The following is a 21,998-nucleotide window of genomic DNA, read 5'->3' as shown; positions in this document are numbered from 1 at the left end:
AAGGAATTTTCTTGAAGGGCATGGAGTGATAGGACAAGGGAGAATGGCTTTAAATTGGAAGAGGAAAGATTTAGATTAGCCATTAAGAAGAAATTCTTCACAATGAGCGTAATGAGGCGATGGCCCAGGTTGCCCATGGAAGCTGTGCATACCCCCTCCCTGGAAGTGTTCAAGGCCAGGTTGGATGGGGCCTTGAGCAGCCTGGTCTAGTGGGAGATGTCCCTGCCCATGGCAGGGGTTTGGAACTGCATGATCTTTAAGGATGCTTCCAACTCAAACCATCCTATGGTTTTATATTTTAAGTGAGATGCAAGATATAGAACCAAAACTAATAATCCCTTCTTAGCACCAATAATTAATTAAGTAAATAAATCCTAAGGATAGCAGAGAACTACTGTTTGGCCCATAATATAGACAGACTTGTCTTAGCTTAGACAGACAGCTTAGACAGACAGCTTAGAAGGGTTGCACCACCACACTGATTTCAGACCATGCCTACAGTATTTGGGAAGAACTTCCACAAGCAGTACTTTGAGCAAAGTAGGTGAAACACAGCATTAAAAAGTTACAGCCTGTAGAAGAAAGGTATACAGGGAATGAACAGACAACGCTTTGGCCAATATGGTGTTTCTACAAACCATATTTTTAGAGAATTTTAGTGCAAAGAATGGGATTCAGACAGCTGATTTATACGCAGCTCTGTAGAAAACTGGTGGCCGCATTTAAGAGCATGATCAGGATGTATTTTGATTTTAGACTATGAACGAATGCTATTTCAGTAATGTGTTTTGCTAAGCTGTTATGCTGTTAGAACTGGCAGCATAAGATATTTACTGACACACAGGCTAAAATAATAAGAGGCTACAAGTGCTTGGCAGCTGGACGTGATATGTAAAGACCTGCTAGCAGGGAAATATTTAGAGGACACAGACCTCTTCCACTTGTGACTTTGCAGAACTACGACACACTTGGCAGAGGCTTGTCAGAATATCACATTTTTACCTAATTTGGGAATGACTGTCAGTCACTCTCCTCTTACAGGATGCAGAAGCTCCAGCATTGATGCCACTTTAACAATGTACATCTGGATCACTACAGGATGAGACTTTAGGCAGTTCTGTGCCAAAGCTAAAGTGCTTTTATAGCCTGCTGTCATATCGGTGCAATCACTACAGCAGTTCTTAACAGCTGACAGGCACCTCTGGCAGGTGAAAATGAGGGCAAACACATCTCAGAGTCTAGGTTTAGGCTTGTGATCGTTCAGACAATTTGATCAAGCTCTGTCAGACCATCAACTTTTGCTTGCTGCAAAGCTGCCATCCCTTACAGGAAGTTTCACAGATGACCTAAGGACTCCTTTAGGGACAAAGCTCCACTGGGAGATGGAGGCATATCTCACCCAGGCAACGGTGTTATTATAGGATCTCCAGTGTATATCTTGCACCTCCCTAAATCCTAACAGACACACTTCCCAGGGTCAGAGTGGTTAAGAGGAATCAGCATAACACGCTCATCAGCTGTACTACAAGTACTTTGTTATAAGCCAGCAAGGGTTACCACAAACAGGCCATGCAGGCAGTAGAGATGCTAACCTACATTTAGCTAGCTGGAATACTGGTTGACCATACAAACTATTACCTTCCCCCTCAAACACCCAAACCCACAGCAAATGTTGTTTGGAAAGCATCTAGCATTTTTTGTTGCAGGTTACTACCAGATACGCAGCTTCAAGATACGTAAAACACCCTCTGTGAAACAATCTTACACTTGCTAAAGCAGCTTTTCTTGAATGCCCGTAAGTGCAAAATATTGCTGCAATAGTTTACACTGAACTAGGCATGCTGCTTCTAGTAGAAGAGTTTCTTTGCATAAAAAGGGTATTTGAAGTCAACAAACTGGGCTGCATCAAAAGAAGCATGGCCAGCAGATCGAGGGAAGTAATTCTTCTGCTCTTATCTGCTCTCATGAAACCCAACCTGGAGCACTGTCTCCACTTCTGGAATGCTCAACAAAAGAATGATATGGAACTAGTGGAACAGGCCCAGAGCGGGGGACACAAAGATGATTCGAGGGCTGGAACATTTCTGCTATGAAGACAGGCTAAGAGAGTCAGGGTTGTTCAGCCTGGAGGAGAGAAGGCTCCAGGGAGACATTCCTGAAAGGGGCTACAGGAAAGCTGAGAAGGGACTTTTTACAAGGGCATGGAGTGACAGGATGAGCGAAATGGCTTTAAATTGGAATGGGGAAGAGATTAGACACTAGGAAGAAATTCTTCATGATGAGGATGGTGAGATGCTGGCACAGGTTGCTCAGGGAAGCTGTGGATGTCCTCTCCCTAGATACATTCAAGGTCAGGTTGGCCTTGAGCAGTCTGGTCTGGTGGGAGGTGTTCCTGCCCATGGCAGGGGATTTGGAACTGGATGATATTTAAGGTTGCTTCTAACCCAAATCACTGTATGAAGGCTACAAGGATGATCAGAGGGCTGGCACACCATCCATACAAGGACAGACTGAGAAAGTTGGAGTTGTTCAGCCTGGAGAAGAGAAGGCTCGTAGGAGACATTATAGTGATCTTCCAGTACCTGAAGGGGGCCTACAAGAAAGCTGGGGAAGGACTTCTTACAAAGGCACGTATTGATAGGACTAGGAGGAATGGCTATAAATTGGAGAGAGGCTGATTTAGAATAGACATAAAGAGGAATTTCTTCACGATGAGGGTCATGAAGCACTAGAACAGGTTGCCCAGCAAAGTTGTGGCTGCCCCATCCCTTGAAGTGTCCAAGGCCAGGTTGGATGAGGCCTTGGGCAGCCTGATCTAGTGGGATGTGTTCCTGGGGGGTTGGAACTAGATGACCTTTAACATCCCTTCCAACCCAAACCATTCTATGATTCTATGATCCTTATGGGCTCCTTCCAACTCAGGTCATTCTACAATTCTACCTAGTCTAAAGTTTTCAGAAGAGTTCTAGATATTCAGACTATTTATTTAAAGAACTGCTCTACTTCTGTACACACTAGGGGATGATGCGCTTGAGCAGCCCTGCAGAGAAGGACTTGTAGGTGCTGGTCAATAAGAACCTCGACACGGGCCAGCAATGCGCGCTCGCAGCCCAGAAGGCCAACCGTATTCTGGGCTGTACCAAAAGAAGCATGGCCAGCAGGTCAAAGGAAGTGATTCTGCTCCTCTATTCTATGGGAGGCCTCATCTGGAATAGTATCCAGTTCTGGAATCCTCAATGTAAGAACAATATGGAGCTGTTGGAACGGGTACAGAGGAGGGCTACAAAGATGATCAGAGGGCTGGAGCACCTCTGCTGTGAGGGCAGGTTGACAGAGTTGGGGTTGTTCAGCCTGGAGAAGAGAAGCCTTAGAGGAGATCTTATAGCTGGCCTCTTCTCCCAAGTGACTGAGGACAGGACAAGGGGGAATGGCCTGAAGCTCCGCCAGGGGAGGTTCAGTCTGGATATCAGAAAAAAATTCTTCATGGAAAGAGTCATCGGGCACTGGAACAGGCTGCCCAGGGAGGTGGTCGAGTCACCTTCCCTGGAGGTGTTTAAGGAACAGGTTGATGAAGTGCTTAGGGACGTGGTTTAAGGGAGTTAGGAATGGTTGAACTCAATGATCCAGCGGGTCCTTTCCAACCTGGTGATTCTATGATTCCAGTACCTGAAGGGGGCCTAGAGCAAAGCTGGAGAGGGGCTATTCGTAAAGGCATGTGGGGATAGGACCAGGGGGAATGGGTATAAATGGGAGGGGGCAGATTTAAACTGGACATTAGGAAGAACTTCTTTACTATGAGAGTGGTGAGACACTAGAACAGGTTGCCCAGGGAGGTTGTGGATGCTTCATCCCTGGAGGCACTCAAGGTCAGGCTGGATGGGGCCTTGGACAGCCTGATTTAGTGGGATGTCCCTGCCCATGGCAGGGGTGTTGGAACTAGATGATCTTTAAGGTCCCTTCCAATCCCTACTACACTATGATACTTTTAACTGAATACTTTCTCTTATCAGCTTATTCTGGTACAAGATAGTGGCTTGGCTTCCAACTCTGTTCCCATGAAGATAGTTAACACTTACAGGACTCCATTCTCAAGAGAATTAACTGAATCCATTTATCACATGTGGCTTTGATAAGGGATAGCATATTTTCCGCTGAACTATTTTGCTGCTTTGGGCTGTTTTCCTCATGGTTTGCAAGGTGTTTATAGACAACAGTTTGGAATTAAGCAACATTCTTTATGTTAAAAAATAACTTCACTATGTACTTGGCAAAGTCCATGAAGCACAGGCAAAAGGCTGTTACCTTGATATAGTGATGTCCATATTAGCCTGAAGTGTTAGAAGTGTTACACTTGCTTAAAGTACATGGCTGTTAGGGCCATGCAAACAAATACCAAGTGAGTGAGGCTTTGAGCAACTGGCAGTTGTCTAGGCTAAGCTGTCATGACATTAATTTTCCCTAGAGTTCCTAAAAAGTCTGTTGTAAGCAATTCGACACATTGGCTGGTTGTTACAGGCCTTCTCTGGTTTCAGTTAGACACTCTTTGAATCACAGAATGCTTTGAGTTGGAAGGGACCTTAAAGATAATCCAGTTACACCTCAACTCATCATGGGCGGGGACACCTTCCCATGGAACAATTCCAGACAAATGGAACTGCCTGAATTTAGACCCTCAGGAAGTCTTCACAGGAAAAAAAAAAAACCCAACAACCTAGTCTGAACCACACAAAGGTCTAAATAAATTAAGCTATGTAGGACTTCACAGATCTTTTATTAATAAGCAGTAGTAGGTGCCATGCATCCCTACATTAAGGGTCCGGTGACCTTATATGAAGCCACTAAAGAAGTAGGTAGGACATTCAGATGGACTTTGAGAACATTACAATATCTACCACAACTGCTGCTATGAAGAGCAGCTGACTCAACAGTTTTTCTAAGGAGGGTGTCAGCTTTCAAGTGTTGGTCCAGAAGGACCATCAGCTCATTCACCAAGAGCAGACTTACTGAACAGAGATCTGTAAAGACTGCAAAGGAGAGTCTGAAATAAAACCAAGACATAAATATTTATTTAAACACTGCTCCTGCTAGCAGGTTGACTAGAGAAGGAATTACTCATCTTTCAGGAAGACGTGGGGATTAGAGAAGGTGAACCCAAATCAGAATCCTGTTGAAAAGAGATATTCTTAATTCTGTCCCTATGTTACAGGAGAGGCGAGGATCACCTCACATGACTAATGATTCCTCATCAAGCACAACATTCAACTGAACACTTCAGTGAGCAAAGCATGCTGCATGTAAACAGACTGAGCCAACTAGATAAAGCTGGAAGAGAAACAATAGAAACTGAAAGAGCCAGAAGACAAGTCTGAAAAGCTTAAGCTTATTCTACTTAAAGGGTTGACAGTAGGTTTCAAGTGTAAAAGCTGTTGAAAGGACAACATAAAGTGATCTCTCCATCAGAGAGGTAATGATTGGCCCGAGTTACAGCTGGGATTCCAGCATATTCTCTATGTGCTATCAGGAACAGAAGCGTTATTATTCATCACAACAAGGATAAAAAGCAGGTTCGCTCTTTCCTTGCCACACTCCTTGTAGCTTTCTCATGGCTCTACAAGCTGAGGTTGCTTCAATTCTTACATCCTCAGCTGTGAGCACACACACACTTGCCTAGCTACCAGATTCCACAAAGGCACAGACATTTATACATCCCACATGTCTAGTTTTGTGCCTTCACAAGAAGACAGGAAGCTGGGAAAGAAAACTATTTGGTTCTCATAGCATGTCATCAAGAAAATACATTTAGTACTTTATTAACAAAGATCTTAAAGTTGATGCAAGTTACTGATCAGCACAGGGAGGTATTTGACATTTTACTTTTTGGTGACTTGTCAAAGAAAAGAAGCCTTAGGGTGAAAAAATTCATGGTTGTTGAAGCTTATTTTCATTAAAAGTGTAGCTTCTACTCCTGGGCTGTATCTTTTGGCAGCTTTACTCAGAACACTGTGCTTAGTCATTTTATTTTTCCAGTTACAGTACCAGCTTATGCAATAATGTAATATGTTTGCTGTTTGAACAATCACCTGCCAGATTTTTGGTAGTAATAAGATTTGATTAAAGCAATGAACAGTTAAACATAACATACACTTAAATGTTTTAGGTTTCAAGAGCCTAAATAGACTTGAAATATCTTAACGTTGCTTTGTGTAGCAGTCAAAATTTAATAGACAAAACAAGGACACCACATCCCTGTTATTTCATTTAAGTGAAGTGTGTTTATTATCCTGTAACAGTTTTTTTTTGTTCTTCCAGTAGCAAATTTCTAAGTTCAATGTATTTCCTCTATAAAAACATATCTGCAAAATGAATGGGCAGTCTTGTAACCCATGACCTTTCCTGGAGAAGTACAGATCCCCATGTAGTTAAACAGCCATAGTTCAAAAGGTCACCTCTGTTTTGTTGTAAACCTTTACTTTCTAGCCAAAAGATATTTAAATTTCAAATTTGCAGTTCCACATTAAAATAGCCACTACTACACTTTGCTTGCATTCTGGTTTTAAATCAAGTTGCAGTGAATTTAAGTTAATTTCATTGGGGTAGACCATCAGCAGAGAACAAGTTATTGATTTACTAGGAAAAAATGAATCCTGCAGCAAAAGAACCCATATGTAATCCATTAAGATTTTCCTGCTTATACATACTGCAGTTTGCATTGACTGCAGATAGCCCCGGAGTTTTGTCTAGGAACACTTTCTCAGCTCACCTCCCTTTGAGGACTTAGTATGCCCCTGCTCACCACTCATACACAGAGTCTGGAGTAACAGGATGCATATAAAATCATAGAATCATCCAGGTTGGAAAAGACTCTTAAGAACATCAAGTCCAGCCCTCAACACCACAACTCCACCACTCAACTATGTCCCTAAGCACATCTACACATCTTTTAAAGACCTCCAGGGATGGTGACTACTCCACTTCCCTAGGCAGCCTGTTCTGATGTTTGACAGCCCTTTCAGTAAAGAAAATATTCCCAATATCCAACCTAAATCTCCCCTGGCACAATTTCATGCCATTTCTTCTTGTTCCATTGCTTGCTACTTCAGAGAAGGGACCGACACCTACCTTGCTGCAACCTCCTTTCTATGTGTATGAAAAACTGATACTACCAATGATATTATGAATATACTGGGGTGAAGATATAATTTCATGTGCAATTATAAGATCATGTGCAACAACAGCCCCAAAAGACAGACATTTACAGCTGTCATCTAGGCTGAGAAGGACTAGCTAAAAATCCAAAATTACAGAATATTGCATAAAACAGCGATTTATAGAATCATAGAATGGTTCAGTTGGAAGGGACCCAAAAGATCATGTAGTTCCAAGCCTCCTTCCATGGGCAGGGACAGCTTCTATCAGGTCAGACTGCCCAAAGTTTTCCTGGTTCAGTGTGAAATGTTAATTCTTACTGAAGAAAACAATGCAATCAAACCAGGCTCCAGTTTACTTTAGAACACACATGGGATAACATACCCAGCCATCTGGGTAGGATCTTGAGTGGCCTGATCCCAAATTTCTTTGCTAGGTGGAAAATAAACTGAACACATGTACATGTCTTCTCATATGCTTTCTATTAAACACTTCCTACCCTGAGGAGCAGGTGTGACTGCCATTTGCTGTGATTAAGCTGGTTTCAAATGTGTTGGCAGATATACACTGAAGTCATACTCCAAATCCCACTAGATCACAAACAGTGATACCTGTCTGTCACACTGGATACATCTTCCCCACATATTCTGGGAGAGAAACAGTGCACCTAACTGATGAGAAAAGCTACCCAGACTTTCAGGCTTTCCCTGCACAATCTGCAGTTTCAGTCTTCTACCTAGCAGTGAGAATAATGCAGACTGGAGGATTGCTTGGTTGGAAAAGACCTTTAAGATAGAGTCCAACCATACCTGCCCACTACTAAACCATGTCCCTGAGCACTTCACATACCGTACTCTTAAATATGGTGACTCAATCTCTTCCAGTGAAGAAATTTGTCCTGAGATCTAATCTGAACCTCCCCTGGTGCAACTTCAGGCCATGTCCTCTCATCCTGTCACTTGTGAGAAGAGACCAACACGCGTCTTGTTACAACCTCCTTTCAGGGAGCTGTAGACAGCAATAAGGTCTCCTCTCAGCCTCTATAGGCTATATATTCTATAGGCTAAACAACCCTAGGTCCCTCAGCTGCTCCTCATAAGACTTGTTCTCCAGCCCCTTCACCATCTTCATTGCCCTTCTCTGGATGCACCCCAGCACCTCCATGTCTTTCTTGTAGCAAGGGGCCCAAAAGTGAAAACAGTATTCAAGGTGTTGCTTCACCTTGCTAAGTACAAGGGGGCAATCATTTCCCTGGTCCTCCTGGCCACAATGTTTCCGATACAGGCCAAGATGCCAAGAGCAGTTACTACAATTTAAAAGCTACAGTTTGTCCTGTAAGGCTACCAAATTAATGAAAGACAGCTCTAGGCTCTTCCTTGCTTTATCACACAGAGCCAAGATACAGCCTCAGTCTAGTCCAATGTTTTAAAAATTTCAGGCAAACCAAGAACTGGCCAGTGTTCTTCTTGCTATTTGAAAAGATGTCACTATTACCCAGACAATTAAAAAGGATTCATTTAATCCCTTCATCAGTGTGCAAGAAAATGAAACCTAACCACCAGTAGCATCACACAGGTGGAAGGAGGCTGGACAGTCATCGAAACAAAAATAAGGAACCCCTTTTCCGTTAGTATTTGTCATTGACTTCCACTCATTTTCCAAGTCAAGTTAATAGAATATTAGTGAACTGAATGCTTCTATTGGGGACAAGCTTTGCTTTCCCTTTGCTTTCCTTTACTTTCCTTTACTTCTACCCAGATCACACTAATTTAGAGTCAAGATGGACAGCATAGTGCCTGGTGGAGATATTAACAGAACTGAGAGCAGCCCTGTGGAGAACCACTTGGAGGTGCTGGTTGATGAGAAGCTCAACCCGAGTCAGCAACATGCGCTCACAGCCCAGACAGCCGTCAAAAGAAGCACAGCAACAAAGAACATTGCGAGGAATGCAGCAATTCCTGCATGTAATACTGGTCTTATTCCCTACGTAAAGAATATCTGTTGTAAGCTGTAGTGTATACATTCAGTCTTAATACAGTAATTGCTATTTAGCAACTTAAAGCATCCTCTAGCAGCGATGTTTGATGATTGCCCACTTACCAGCCTGTGGCTTTGTCAATGCAAAAGACCCCAAAACTTCAAGTATCCCATCATGTACACAACTACTACAATGAGGTTGCGATCCATGATCAAGGCAACTTGTTGTGAAGCTCATTGAAGGATCCTGCAAGTAAAATACTTGGAAATACCTACACAGATGCCTTACAGAGTTCCCCAGACAGTGATGACTCTGTTGACCAAAAGCTACTGAAAGACACTGAAGTTAACAGTGCAGCTATTATGATAGCAATGGTAAATTTAGGCATTCATTACAACAAGTTATTCATCAACCAGCCTTAACACAGAACTGGAACTGATCTCTGAAATGAAAGAACATTCATTTCAAAGCATAGTTAATGAGAACAAGAAAGCTGCTAAGTACAGCTCAGGGAAATGCCATGCAGCTTTGAGCTGCTGCAATGAATCACAGAATCATTTGGGTTGGAAGAGACCTTGAAGATAATCCAATCCAGTTCCAAACTCCCTGCCATGGGCAGGGACACCTTCCACAGGACTAGGCTGCTCAAGGCCCCATCCAATCTGACCTTGAACACTTCCAGGGAGGAGCATCCACAACTTCCCTGGGCAACCTGTGCCAGTGTCTCATCACCCTCATTGTGAAGATTTTCCTTCCTAATGTATAATCTAAATCTTTCCTCTTCCAATTTAAAGCCATTCCCTCTCATCCAATCACTACCCTTATGTGAAGCCCCTCCCCAGCTTTCTTGTAGGCCCTCTTCAGGTACTGGAAGGCTGCTATAAGGTCTCCAATGAGCTGGAAGTTCATAGTCTGATAAACACAAATGTTTAGTAGTTTGCAGTTACCGAGCACTGCTTTTTGTGTAAAGTGTAGCTTTCCATGAAATGACTTGTGCAGAGAAATCTGTTTAAAGATTACAGAATCAAATTTCTACTGAACATATCTGAGACATTGGGTTTTACATAGACAAAACATGAATTAGATCTAGCCATGAACAGGCTAAGAACACCCTGAGACATAGTAAGGCTCTATCTTAAATCATCACACCAAAGTCTATTACTAGCCCACAAGTATATTCCACTGTTTCTAATAAGTAAAATAATTACTAGCTACTTAATATCAAACCCACTAAATGAACAGGCATCTCTGGAAGATGCTAGCACAGTATTCACTAGATGGGAAACCAAACTTTTATATACAGCTCAACTGGGAGCTACTACATAGCTGAAAGGCCGTGGCAGATATACATTTATCTTGCACTCCAATCCAGCTCATATGCATACAAAGATTACAGAACCCATTAGTACTATAGGGTCAAAAGGCTTATTCACAAATGGCATCCTGATTTGTCATGCAAACAATCTCAAAGCAACTGCCTGGAAGAAGACACTATCTGGTTTCATGCACTTCTCCAGTAGACAGATCTACTACTGTGCAGCTGCATACTGAGAGTTTTGAACAGATCATATGTGGAAGATGACAAATTAGAAAGACCATTTGTAAGCAAAGCAGCAGAAACAACTCTACTGTAGGGCAAGCAATAACTGTAGGAACATGAAGGATACAGGTAACTGTCAAGTCACTCCCCTTTCCAGCCCACTGCAGGAGCTAAATGTTTTGACCTCTAGGCAGTGACAAACAACACAAATGGCAGCTAGAGCCACATAAATGCTATGATATTGGAAACAAACATTACAACTCCTGTACTGAGAAATGTAATCCCTTTCTCTCTCTTCCTGAAGTTAGAAGCAGAACAAGAGCCAAGAAAAAGAACAAGAACGAGCCTACATCACAAGCCGATTCCCCCAGATACATTTCAGAGAGCAAACAGGACATGTGCAGTAGATGTTAGTGCTAAAGTTTTGCATTTGTTTTGGGTTATTTTTTGAACTCTTGGGAGTTAGCTGGCCAGCCACACATCTCTAAAGAGCAATAGTTCAGACTGTCAAATCACCCCTCTGGGAGTACCCAGAGCCAGACTGCACAGGCCAGTGTACTGGCTCAGCTATTCCCCTTGTAAAAAGGGAGGAGTATTTTTACCCTGCATTTGTGCCTTCTCCCTCACTACAAAAAAAAAACCAAACACCCTAAAGCCTGGAATGAAAGATCTAGCATCAACACCACTTTAATGGTGAATTCCTGTTCCTCTTATTTGTACTCCCACATGACTGATGAGCAAGTTGTAGGTTAAACACCATTCAGATTAATCGTATTCCAGATAGGAAATTAAGTGGCATAGAAATCTGACTGTTCTGAAGTCATCCCTTGTTGGGTTAAGCCACTGGTTTCTGGATGTGGTCCAGGAAGAGTAATCATATATTCAAGGACAGAATGAAGAGAAGTGCAACATGCAATTGTGCTTTTACAGAAGAACTGTTTGAGTTCAGACCCCAGTTAGATTGTGGCACTACAGAGTGATAATGGCTTGTCTTCAAGTCTCCAAAAGACCTTAACTATACAGCATGCAGAAGTAGTCCAGGCCAGCCAGCAAAGGATAGAAAATACACAGGGTCAGAATAACACTGGTTTCAATTTCGGCTACGAAAACATTAGAGCTCTCACTTAAAACAAGATGAGGAAACCAGGTTCTCTCTCCATTCTTCTATAAAAGCAGCAGTCCTGCTCTCCTCAGAACATTGATAAAATCCACTTGTATGTCATTTAGCAAAACAACTCAGGGGTAATGCTTTTAAAAGCATCTTCAGCCTGTTCCTCAACACTAAATTTCATTTACCTCCTACCATTTTACACCTTGCTAGATGAGTAGCAGCTATTCACTGAGGAATTGAGTTCTGCAAGAGAAACAGGTCTCTGCCCACTCCCACAAAACCTCAGGCCTCAAGATTAGTCAGTCTTCATGTAACACTGCAAAAGTCAAGCCTATAGCGTCAAGCCAGCCACGTGTCCTAAAGCTAAAGAGACTAGAGTTTAATAGTCTATCATTTAGAAAGTAAGTCTTCCCTAGCTCTAACTGGGTTTTAAGAGCTTTAGTAGTTCACCAGGTTGTGGACATCAGCTTCCCAACACCTATACATTAAGATTCCTGTCTGAGCAGAATACATGCTAGTAAGAACCAAACCAAGGTCAGAAGAAGCTCCTAAGCCAAACCAAATCATTACCCAATGAAAGCTTTGCATCCCAATGCTTGCCAAAGTCACTCACCAAGAGCAAGTTCAATGAGAAAACCTGGCTGCTTCTCCCAAGTTGATGTAACGCAGCATGCCAGCTGCAGTCAAAACAACTTTACAGCACTTGTTAGAGATACCAGCGCTAAGGGGCTTTAGTGAAGCTACTGTGTGACAGCTTCTCTAAGATGGCAGTTCACAGTACACAAACCGCTCTGACTCAGACACTGCAATGCTGCAAATCCATTGCCAAGGTGCCTAAAGTTCAGCTTTTAACTTGAGGCAAATTCAGTCTCTGGCAACTCTATTGGAGGCCTAGATTTAATAACATGAACTCAGCTCTTTTTCATGCAGAGTATCTTATTCCACTCTGAGGGGAATGAACAGTGATACAAAAGCAGAGCAGAAAAACCAGTTTATTCATAATAGGAAAAACTATTCAGTGCTAGAACTCAAGAGATCCTCACAGTCCCAGCTGGAGGACATATCCTTTGCCAGTGGAAATTTTGGGTGGTTACTCCAAGTAGGGCTGTAACCCAGATATAAGACATGTGGGCAACTGATAAGCTGCTGACCAAAAAACAGTCAAAAACCTGACCAGCAGCAGCTTACCAAAAGCATGTAACATCTTCAGTCGACAGCACAGAGTTCCACAGCTTAACAGCATCTGTTTCCAGGCTTGGTTTCTAGGCTGTCCAGGATCTCCCATCTGGAAGGTGACTCTTGAACTGAAACACCAGCTATCTGTCACACTACACACATGGTGTCGCTCATGCTGACAGCAATGCATCCTGTTTCAGCTTTCTGGCAACTGGATTTGCCAGAATAATTTGCATTTTCAGTTTCTGAATGGCAACTTAACTACACAGCGCTGCTAGAAAGCTAACTGGACTTGTTAAAGCAGTTACTAGGAATAATGCTCTGCTTAGGAAAAGTATTGTTTCAAACACATCAGTTTAGCACTACTATATTAAGCTAAGACAATCACTTCCTTCAATATTCCCCAAATTAATCACACTTTTGAATGACCATTTAGTAAGGCCTCACTTCCAGGGAGGGGGCATCCACAACTTCCCTGGGCAACCTGTGCCAGTGCCTCACCAACCTCATTGTGAAGAATTTCTTCCTAACATCTAATCTAAATCTTCCCCTCTCCAATTTAAAGCCATTCCCCCTCTTCCTATCACTACATGCCCTTGGAAAAAGGCCCTCCCCAGCTTTCTTGTAGGCCCTCTTCAGGTACTGGAAGGCTTCTACAAGGTCTCCTCAGAGCCTTCTCTTCTCCAGGCTAAACAACCCTAGGTCTCTCAGGCTGTCTTCATAGCAGCGGTACTTCAGCACTCTGATCATCTTTGTGACCCTCCTCTGGGCTTGTTCCAACTGTTCCATATCCTTATGTTGGGGGATTCCAGGACTGGACACAGTACTTTATGTGAGGGTCTCACAAGAGAGAAGCAGAGGGGGAAAAAAATCACTCCTCTGACCTGCAGGCAGTGCTTCTTTTCACGCGGCCCAGGACACCGTTGGCCTTCAGGGCTGCAAGCGCACATTGCTGGCACTCAACTAAGAATTACAGCAGTACAGAGTTTACAGATTAAGCTAGGCAAGATCAAAACCTGCTGTCTAAAGGAACTGTTTATTGCTTAAATCCATTTCTGCTGGAAAAACAGAAGTCTCACATGCAACAGTATTCACAACTGCAGGCATCATCTAGGAGCCTGTAGGTCAGTTCAGTCATCAGCTTCCCACCCAGGCATCTATAAGATGCCTCACAAAGCTTAAGAATCTTCTCTGTGCTACTCAGCTGGCAACATGTTGACTTCAAGAAGGTTTTTAGACAATTCTCTAGTGAAACTGCATCCAGTACTCTGCAGGTACCATCTAATGTTAGTACTCTCACAGCTTTTAGAAATGACCCATTTAAAACAAGTTTATACAGGGACAGAGGCAGAGTCCACAAATTCCAGACCTGGCAAACAAGCAGAGCAATATTAATTTATCAAGACCTAACTTTTTAGCTGTCAGTGAATCCAGGACTGGAGGGAGTTTAAAGGTAATTAACCTACAAGGTCACAGCCTTGTGAGATGCATCCAAATTCAGACTGCTTTCTCTAAGCTCTGCAGAGCCTGTATTTCAACGTGACAGAAAAGACAGTCACTTCAGAAATCTCCTCAAGTAGGCTACACATTCACTGCAGTTTGAAAAGTTTACATCACATGTAAACATATACATGAGTATTGTTTCAGACTTACACCACACTTCCTTGGAAGCCATGTAAATATTCCACTTGTGTTGCCCCATGAACAAACTGGCACCTCATTAGTTTTGTGGTACCAGGACACAAAGAACAGCAAGCTCACCAGCTTTGTCAGCCTTCCAGCAACCTTCTCACCATTAATGAGGGACACCTCCAGCAGAAGACACCTCACCTTGTCAGTTTAAGGTAGTATGACACAAGAGTAATTAAACCAGACTGAGTTGCTAAGACATTTCAGCTTTGAGGGAGAGGACTGCTTTTGTTTGTAGGCAGCCCTCACAGCCTCCAAACAGGATCTCATCAGCAGATAGTGCTCATTCCTTTCTCAATGACAAACTCCCAGAGCGCAGCAGGTTCCTGCAGGAGTCAACACACGTTATGCAAGAGGGTTATCTACAGAACCATAAGTTTTCGGTTTTACTGAAGATGCCTCACAGTCACACAAAACTGGGTGCAAAAAGTGCTATCACTTACTTGCTCAGAGGCACAAGTCAACGCATGTAAATTGGCCTCTGACATCACTAACAGCTTACCAAAATAGAAGTTTTTTCACTGATCCCATCCATTACATCACTGAAATTATTTTGTCATGAGAACTCCCTTAAATAACCAATTTAATCCCATTTATATGGGAATGAAGGTCTTGCTTCCAAGACAGCAGCTGCCACTGCTTTTGACAGACACAGGAACTCATAGATGTTTTCACATGCCTGAGACTACTGGATGCAGTTTTAGGAGCTTAAGGTAGTGACAGCTTTTCAAGCTTACAGCAGAAAGGACTTGTGGAAGCATTTATAGCCAGAGTGTCAACTAAATACCTTAATCTCTTATCTCAAGACCCCTTCCTTATTTTGGTAGGGAAAAATTAAGCCTGTTGAACATTTCATCAATCATTAAACAAACCAAGCAGGGCAGACCTTATCTTTTGCAATACCACTGTGGGGGAAGAAGACATACACAAGCTGTGTTGGTGCAGTCGCATCAGCAACCACTTCTGCCAGATAGTCATGAAAGACCCTGGCTTCTAGTGGGAAACAAAGTATTCAACAGCTCCTTCTTTCTTGGTGCCCCAGTGGCTGCCCAAGCCTATTTCATTAAATATTTTAGTAGCTCTGTCTGATCAAAGCAGTGGAATGTGACGCAGATTATAGTGAAACCATTCATAGACAGCAGGATCCACACAGTAACAGTGCAGTTTCCCCTCAAAATACCCATAACATTGTTATTACCAGTGTATGCTCTGCTCTAACAGAGCTGCCTCTCCTTGTAGGTCTACTTCTAACATCTCTCCTTTCTTGAGGGAGAAACCACCTCCTCTGTCCAACACTCAACATCCTGCAACAGCTCTCCTGGCCTTTCCCATATGTAACTCGCTGCATTAGCCAAGCTCTAGCAACACTGATTCACTCACTGCACTGAGCAGCAAGTCAGAACCTTGGCTATGTCTTTCTCCCCTCCTTTTTGTCTACATACAGAATACTGGAGGCCAATCACTACAACTGAAAACTGCCCCAAAGGGAGGGTATTTTTCAAGGTCAAACAGTTTCCGCACCTGCTAAAGGTGCTAAATTAGGGCATCTTAGAGCTGCAAATCACTGAGAATGTGATCTTAAGGAAAACTGCAACTTTCATGGGATATGAGAGTTAAGGGCCAAAAAAAAATTTTCCCCCAGTACTCTCCCACCATGTCAAAGTGAGGTGAGGCTCAACCGGTTTATTGTAAAGCACTGAGATCAGGTTACAGATTAAGTGTGGAATTACTCAAACAGCAGACTAGTGAGTTTAATAGTGTGAAAAGCTACATTCACTTCCACCTTCTGTCCCATTGCCAAGTCTTCAAGCATAGTCACCACCCAACATAATTCCAAAGGGACACCTAGCCATCCCTTTCTCATCACATCTTCACCTCATTAGGACTCAGTACCCCAAACATGCCCATCAAGCCTCCCTAACCCCATCTTACTCATCCCACCACTCCTCACCCCTTCACATCCTCTGCAGCCCGACATCTCCTACAGACCCATTGCCCAGCACAGAGCTCATGCCTTTCCCATTTCCTCCTCTGCAGCCCTGTCTTCATCACCTCACTTCCCTCATTTCTCATCACTTTCCCCCATTCGCATGGCCACATCTCCCTCATACCATAGCTCCTCACCCCTTCCCACCTTCAGTCCCACATACTCTTCAGTCCCACTTCAACTCTTCATCCCTTCTGCAGACCTATAACTCCTCCACCCAAAAGATTCTCAGACCTTCCTTGCTTTCAGCCCCACTGACATCCCTCCAACCCTTCATCAGCCCCTCATCTCTCAAACCCTGCCTCCCCTTTGCCAGCCCCTTCACCTCCCTCACTCATATCCCCTTGCCTATCCCACCCCAACCACCACCACTTTCAGAGGACCCTCATCTCCCTCCCCCCAAACCCTTTCTCACCTTCATTCCCACACCTCTGCCATCCCAAACACTTCTTAACATTTAGTCCCTCCTCTCCCGCACCTAAGATCCTTTCTCATCTTCACCAGCCCCCACTCCTCACTCGGAACCCTTTGTCATTTTCTCCTCCCTCGCCCCAGACCTTTGCCTCAAACCCTTCCTCCCAACTCCTTCACCTCAAACCCTTTCTCACCTTCAGTCCCTCCATTCCCCGACTTCAGTCCCTCCATTCCCTTCCTCACTTTTAGTCCCTCACCTTTGTCATCTTCAATCCCTCACCCCAACCTTTCCTCACCTTCGGTCCCTCCATTCCTTGACTCCAAAGCCTTCTTCATCTTTATCCCTTCATTCTCTTAACCCTTCCTCACCTTCAGTCTCTCCATTCCCTCACCCTAAACCCTTCCTCACCTTTGCCTCCCTTTCATCTCCACCAGCCCTTTGCCCCAAACCCTTCCTCCTCTCCACCAGGTCCTCTTCTCCCTCACCTCAAACCCTTTGTCACAAACCCTTCCCCCCCCTCCACCAGATCCTCCTCTCCCTGACTCCAAACCCTTCACCACAAACCATTCCTCCCTTTCAACTCCCTCACCCCAAAACCCTCCTCACCTTCCATCCCTCACCTCTGCACTCCAGACTCTTTCTCCCCTTTAGTCCCTCACCTTCAATCCCTCACCCCAACCCCTTTCTCCCCGTCAGTCCCTGACCCCAAACCCTTTCTCCCCTTCAGTCTTTCACCTTTCTCCCTTTCAGTCCCTCACCCCAAACCCTTCCTCACCTTCAACCCCTTCATTCCGACTCCAAACCCTTCCTCACCTTCCGTCCCTCCATTCCCTGACCCCAAACCCTTCCTCACCTTCGCCTGCCCTTCACCTTCACCAGCCCTTTACCCCAAACCCTTCCTCCCTTCCACCAGACCCTCCTCTCCCTCACCCCACAGCTCCCCAGCCGCCCCTCACCTTCCCTTCCCCTCGCCCCCCTTACCTGCCCCCGGGTCTCCCCCAGCCCCCGGGTCCCGCTCCGCGCGGCGGGGGAGGCGGCGGTGCCGGTTGGAGCCTGCGGCGGGGATTTGGGGGGGGGGAGGGAGAAGAGGAAGAAGAGGATGAGGAGAAGGGGGACGAAGTCACTCACGACGGCTCGAACGCGACGGCAGCTCCGGCACCACCGGCCGCTTTATACCGGGCTCCTCGGAAACCGGGTCCCGCTTCCGCTTCCGCCCCCTCCCCGCGGGGGGTCATGAATATGCAACGAGGGGGCGTGGCCCTGTGGGGGGCACCCGCGGGAGGGCGACGGGGGGGGGGTGCTACGGGGGCGACCGGGCATCCCCCCAGGGATGGGGGCATCAGTGAGTCACAGGGTGGGGAGGGAGGTCAAAGCTCATCCAATTCCAACCCCTCTGTCAAGGGGAGGGATATCTCCCACCGCATCAGGTTGATCAAAGCATCATCCAACGTGGCCTTGAACACCTCCAGGGAGGGGACTGCCACAACTGGATGGAGGGCTGGAGCAGCGCTGTTATGAGGACAGGCTGAGAGAGTTGGGGTTTTTCAAACTGGAGAAGAGAAGGCGCCAAGGAGACCTTATAGCAGCCTCACAGTACCTGAAGGGACTATAGGAAAGCTGAGAAGGGGCTACCGTGTGACAGTATGAGGGGGAATGGTTTTAAAATTGGAAGAGGAAAGACTTAGATTAGATATGAGGAAGGAATTCGTCACAAGGAGGGTGGTGAGGCAATGGAGCAGCTTGCCCAGGGAAGTTGTGGATGCCCCATCCCTGGAAGTGTTCAAGGCCAGGTTGGATGGGGTCTTGAGCAGCCTGGTCTAGTGGGAGGTGTCCCTGCCCATGGCAGGGGATTGGAACTGGATGATCTTTAAGGTCCCTTCCAACCTAAACCATTCCATGATTCTATGACTTCCCTGGGCAACCTGTGACAGTGTCTCGCCACCCTCATCATGAAGAAATTCTTCCTAATGTCTAATCTAAATCTTCCCCTTCCAATTTAAAGCCACTTCCCCTCATCCTATCACCACATGCCTTGTGAAAAAGTCCCTCCCCAGCTTTCCTGTAGCCCCCTTCAGGTCCTGGAAGGTCGCCATAAAGTCTCCCTCTGCCTTCTCTCCTCCAAGCTGAACAACCTCAACTCTCTCAGCCTGTCCTCATAGCAGAGGTGCTCCAGTGCTCTGATCCTTTTTGTAGCCCTCCTCTGGACTCTTTCCAACAGCTCCATATCTTTCTTTTCTTGGGGATTCCAGAACTGGACACAGGACTCTAGGTGGGGTCTCATAAGACAGGAGTAGAGGGGGAGAATCACCTCCCTTGACATGCTGGTCACACTTCTTTGGATGCAGCCCAGGATACGGGTGGCCTTCTGGGCTGTGAGCATACATTGCCAGCTCATGTCAAGCTTCTCATCAACCAATACCCCCAAGTCCTTCTCCTCATGGCCCTCCTATGGACCCACTCCAACATCTCCACAGGGGTAGGGGTATGTGCACAACACTGGCACCTGAGGGGAGGCGGGAGGGCAGCAGGTGGGTCGGGTGTTACTGCCATTCCTACTGCCAGGGAGGGAAGGATGAGCCCACTGGCACTCTCCCAGGGCTAAAAGGGATTCCTGGCTGGAAAGGGAGCCTGTTGAGAGACCCAAGGGTAATTGGGGGCTGCCATCTCATCTGTTCCCACTGAGTTAATGTACATTTTCCAGAGGGACTCTGCGGTGACATAGAACCATAGAATCATTTTGTTGGAAAAGACCTTTGAGATCATTGAGTCCAATTGTATCTGTCCACTACTAAACCATATCACTGAGCTTCATCTACCATCTTCTTCATCTACCCATCTTTTAATTACCTCCAGGGATGGGGACTCAACCACCTCTCCGGGCAGCCTCTTCCAATGCCCAATAACTCTTTCAGTGAAGAAATTATTCCCCATGTCTAATCTAAACCTCCTCTGGTGCAACTTGACGCCATTCCTTCTTGTCCAATGGCCCGAACATGGCCAGGAGCCCCTCTCCCCTCAGATAAAAAGTTGTGCCAAGTAGAGCTCCAAACTAAACAACTGGAGTGGATGCTCTTCCCTACCTGAAATTGTCCAACATTGTCTAGATTTTCCTCCATAAGGAGGAAAAATAACACCTTTTCCTCAGGTTTTGTCAAAGGTGAGGTGCCATTGCACTTTCCCACCTCACCTTTGCTGCCAGCCTGCTTGCCAACCATCTGACCCTGTACTTTAAGAGGTGTGCAACCCTAGGCAGCCCTCACTTGCTCTCTCTAAGGGAGCCACTGGTACCCGTCATGGATATGGTAGACATCTCTCAATGTAGCAGCCTTCCAGTACAGAAAGGGAGCCAACAGGAAAGCTGGAGAGGGCTTTTTATCAGGGAGTGCAGAGACAGAATGAGGGGGAATGGTTTTAAGCTGAAAGAGGGGAGATTTAGACGAGATATTGGGAAGAAATTCTTTCCTGTGAGAGTGGTGAGGCACTGGCCCATGTTTCCCAGAGAAGTCATGGAAGCCCCATCCCTTGAGGTTTTCAAGGCCATGTTGGATGAGGCTATGAGCAACCTGATGCAGTGGATAGTATTTCTGCCCATGGCAGGTGGTTGGAACAGGATGATCTTTAAGGTCACTTCCAAGCCAAACCATTCTATGATGCTATGAAACAATGCACTGCAACCCCCAGGAAATTAAAACGCTTTGGTCTGTACAGCCATAGTCCTGCCATACTACAACCACCCCCTGCAAATTTGCCATAAGAGACCGCATTTTTCTAGCACAGGCATGTGTTCTTTTTTTTCTCAATTACTTTTGTCTCCTACCCTTAATTGTGGTGACTGCATTGGGCAGGGCAATGTAATATTTAATTTTCATTGCTTACATAAACTGGGGATGCATAAAGTAGCGTGTGAGTGGCATGTAAAAATGCACGTTATGTTGCATAATTGTTTTCTGTTTCTTGACACGCCGTTAACTATATATTCCAAACCAATTTTATTTTTTTATTGTGAACTTCTTTCTCTGTAGCTCATGAATAATAAACCACGAAGCATACCAGGCACAAGAAAAAGGAAAACCACAGAAGGCAAAATGGAACAACATATCTACACACTACTAAAAAAGCAAGAAGAATCTGGAGTCTAACAAAAATGCTGCGATTGCAAGCCCTAGAGAAAAAAAACCTGCAACATTAATCTTTTATTTCAGAATGCTGTTATTGACGTGTATTTGTTTTAAGGCTAATTCAGACCAAAGACTGAAAAGTGTGTGTGACCACAATCACACATGAGTCACAGTCTTCTGGTGAATATTCCCAAAGTCTATTTAAAAAAAAAAGATGTTTTTTCTCATACTCCTAGTGTTTATAAACACTGTAATGACATTGCTAGCTTTTAGGAAAACCAGAGAAACTAATTCTCTTAATTAGGCAAATGGTAGAGATAAAACTAGCACATCCACTGCAGCCCAGTGTAACACCTACTCTTGACAGTAAAACAGCGTCCATTATATCTCAGCTGAATGTAGGTAGTATAGCTTAATAAAACATTAAAGTTTATTCCACAGAAGAAACAAAATATACCCATATTTATAGTAAGAGAAAAGTCTAATGGCTCATAGTAAGAGAGAAGGCTTTAATGGAAATTGTATGAAATCTTAACACAACTGAATTCACTGAGTAGGGATCTCAAGATGTGAGTGTAGTTACAGCTTCTAAAATGTGCTTCTAGTTATCCATGAATTTGTGGCTGCCTGGGCTACCTAATATGTTGGCACTTCCCTTGAAAATTTAAGTTGGCACTTCCCTTTAAAATACCTAAAAAACCTCATGGTTTTGATCCTTCTGTTGCCTGCCGTTGTGGTGAAGTGTGGTCCTTACCTCACCCTGGCATTTTAGACCTGTTCTGGCAATGTCCAGGCATGTCCAGATATTTCTCCATCGTATTTCCTCATGTGATTTTTG

General features: G+C 44.7%; 1 protein-coding gene across 3 annotated transcripts in view; it reads right to left on the bottom strand.

Annotated features, from left to right (window-relative positions):
- The window catches only part of SLC45A4 (solute carrier family 45 member 4), a 108,989-nt gene that overhangs the window by 63,332 nt on the left and 23,659 nt on the right, over window positions 1-21,998 (bottom strand). The window contains exon 1 of one of the 3 annotated variants that reach the window (XM_054058064.1): window positions 18,024-18,244. The exons of the other annotated variants lie outside the window; for them this stretch is intronic. The gene's annotated coding sequence lies outside the window, so the exon portion shown is untranslated. Of the gene's footprint in view, window positions 1-18,023; window positions 18,245-21,998 lie in introns of those variants that run through there. 3 annotated transcript variants of the gene reach the window in all.

This window comes from Cuculus canorus, chromosome 2 (assembly GCF_017976375.1).
Source record: "Cuculus canorus isolate bCucCan1 chromosome 2, bCucCan1.pri, whole genome shotgun sequence".
Taxonomy (NCBI): Eukaryota; Metazoa; Chordata; class Aves; order Cuculiformes; family Cuculidae; genus Cuculus; species Cuculus canorus.
The sequence above is the reverse complement of the archived record's forward strand: the minus strand, read 5'-3'. Positions and strand labels throughout refer to the sequence as shown.